The sequence below is a fragment of the Tarenaya hassleriana genome, unplaced genomic scaffold (assembly GCF_000463585.1).
Source record: "Tarenaya hassleriana unplaced genomic scaffold, ASM46358v1 Cleome95, whole genome shotgun sequence".
Classification (NCBI taxonomy): Eukaryota; Viridiplantae; Streptophyta; class Magnoliopsida; order Brassicales; family Cleomaceae; genus Tarenaya; species Tarenaya hassleriana.
The window spans coordinates 110,701-113,939 of NW_010971897.1; positions in this window are offsets into that span (position 1 = coordinate 110,701).

Consider the following 3,239-nt stretch of genomic DNA (forward strand, 5'->3'; position numbering starts at 1 on the left):
AGAGCGTTTTTGGTATGTTCGAACAGCTCAAGACCATGTTTCAGGAGCTAGCGCGTACTGAAAAGTACAAGACGCTAAAAGCTCTAGTGAAGACGGATATGCCGAGAGGCAGCTCTGTCAACACCCACGTCCTGAACATGCGAGCTCATGTTGAGGAACTTGAGCGCATGGGAGTGACACTCGATCCTGACTTGGTTGCAGACTTGATCCTTATGTCATCGCCTGAGGACTATAATCAGTTCGTAATGCAGTATCATATGCATGGGATGACTAAGAGCTTAGCCGAACTGCATGGGATGCCGAAATCGGCCGAGCAGGATATTGTGGTGCCCAAGACTGTGCTTGTTGTTGAGAACAACTTCAGCAAGAAGCGGCGGGGTAAAGCCAAAAAGAAGGTGGTGAAAAAGGCAAAGGTTGTCTCTACGCCTAAGTCTAAACCCGATAAGGGTGACTGTCATTACTGCGGAGTGTCTGGACACTGGAAGCGTAATTGTCACCTTTACTTGGAGGATCTGAAGGACAAGAAGCTTGGTGAAGCTTCTGCCTCAGGTATTCATGTTATAGAAGCTAACATCTGTACTACATCTTCATGGGTATTAGATAACGGAAGTGCCTCACACATTTGTGGAAATGTGCAGGGACTAAGAAGAAGTAGGATGCTAGCTAAGGGAGAAGCGGATCTACGCGTCCTCTCTTGGAGGCACTCGAACTCAATCTCGGTTAAACAATGGATTTCGAAGTGGAAATGATATCTAGCTCAATCACCGGCACTTTCAAGGCTCTCGAATTCAAGCTAGATAGGATATGGATGGAGAATGGATCGGAAGAATGATAGAAACCTCGGACAAACCAAGGGTCATCTCGGACATACCAAGATAGGGCTCTAGGACACACCAAGAGAGAGAATCGGACAAACCGAAAGGGGAGCAAACTTTAGCTCGAAAATAAACTCTTTGATTAAGCAAATCTGATCTCAAATGAGCTCTTACAACATATTTATAGAGGATTAAGTAGGTAGCAACAGCTAGAATTACATTAATGCAAGTCTACATGCAAGAGGGGTAGGAGCCTTAGCATTAAATAAGGTGGTTGGGAACAAACTAGCTGTTGGGAAATACCTTGCTGTCCAAGAAGCTTCCTTTGCTTGATTGACTTGAGAATGAAGTAAATTAGGCTTGTAATATGGGGAAGTTTCGTGCCTTAACTGATCCAAAAGAAGAAAGGTGTGTAACTTCATTCCGAGATGCGTTCAAGGCGTTATTGTTGGATGCAATGATGTTAACACAAAGAGCTCGAGCTTTGGCACACATGAAGGTGGTTTGGGCCAAAATGATGCTCGTGATGCTTGTGTCTTTGGTCCGCCAATTTGAGATATGTTGAGCTCACAATTTCCTCTTGATTCTTGCAAGTTTGATCGTGCATCTTCCTGTAGCCCTTCATTGTCGTGATGTGCATTTTTCAAGCTTCCATTTGTGCTCTTATTCAGGTCCTCATCCATGTCCTTGCTAGCTCCGATATCATTAGCTCCGATGTCCTCATCATCTAAGGAAACTAAGGGTTACTACTTCTACATTCCAGCAGAGAACAAGGTGTTCATTGCCAAAAATGCGACTTTTATGGAGCGAGAGTTCGTCTCCAAAAGAGTCAGTGGGAGTAGGATCGAACTTGAGGAAGTTCGAGAGCAACAAGTAGACACTGAGCCGAGTGAACAAGTTGAAGACGTTCAACCTGTTTCATTGCCAGTTGTGACTCAACCTTCGACGAGTGAACCTCGAAGATCAGGTAGGATTCGCCAAGAGCCTGTGAGATACGGATTTCTCGTGACTGGGAATGAGGAACTCATGTTATTAGAACATGACGAGCCTACCACATACCCAGAGGCTATGGCGAGTCCCGATTCCGAGAAATGGCGCGAGGCTATAAAGTCCGAAATGCAATCCATGTCAGACAACCAAGTATGGACTCTGGTTGATGCATCTGAAGGGATAAAACCCATCGGATGCAAGTGGATCTTCAAGAAGAAGACCGACATGGATGGCAACGTGCACACGTATAAGGCATGACTTGTGGCGAAAGGATTCCGTCAAATTCATGGTATTGACTATGATGAGACGTTTTCGCCTTTAGTTATGCTGAAGTCCATCAGGATCCTACTTGCCATAGCCGCATATTACGACTATGAGATATGGCAAATGGATGTCAAGACCGCGTTCCTTAACGGGAACTTGACCGAGGATGTATACATGACACAACCCGAAGGTTTTGTCGATCCAAGGAACCCGAGGATGGTGTGCAAGCTTCAGAGGTCCATTTATGGACTGAAGCAGGCTTCGAGGAGCTGGAACCTTCGCTTTGATGAGACAATCAAAAAGTTTGGTTTCTCACAGAACGAAGACGAGCCATCCAAGAAAGGAACCTTACCGATGAGCAGTGGCACAATTCTCTGCAGGAGTCAGTGTCCTACGACACCTGATGAGCGAGAACGCATGGATCGGATTCCATATGCTTCGGCAATTGGATCCATCATGTATGCCATGCTTTGTACTGACGTTCCTACCTTGCAAGACGTTAAGTCTTGGCTAGGAACGTAGTTTTCTATGAAGAACCTAGGAGAAGCAGCCTATATTTTAGGCATCAAGATCTATAGAGATAGATCGAGGCGTCTTCTAGGATTGTGTCAGAGTCCTTACACCGATAAGGTCTTGAAACGGTTCAAGATGCAAGATTCCAAGAAAGGAACCTTACCGATGAGCAGTGGCACAGTTCTCTGCAAAAGTCAGTGTCCTACGACACCTGATGAGCGAGAACGCATGGATCGGATTCCATATGCTTCGGCAATTGGATCCATCATGTATGCCATGCTTTGTACTCGACCGGATGTATCCTACGCGTTGAGCATTACGAGTAGATACCAGTCAGATCCAGAGGAGTCACACTGAATCGCCGTCAAGAACATCCTGAAGTACTTGAGAAGGACTAAGGATGTGTTCTTGGTATACGGTGGGTCGGAAGACGAGCTCGCTATAAGAGGTTACACCGATGCTAGTTTCCAGTCAGACCCGGATGACTACAGATCGCAGTCTGGCTATGTTTTCTGCTTAAACGGAGGCGCTGTTAGCTGGAAGAGTTCCAAGCAAGCGACCGTTGCAGATTCTACTACAGAAGCTGAGTATATTGCAGCGTCGGACGCAGCAAAAGAAGCTGTTTGGATCAGCTGAGTATATTGCAGCGTCAGACGC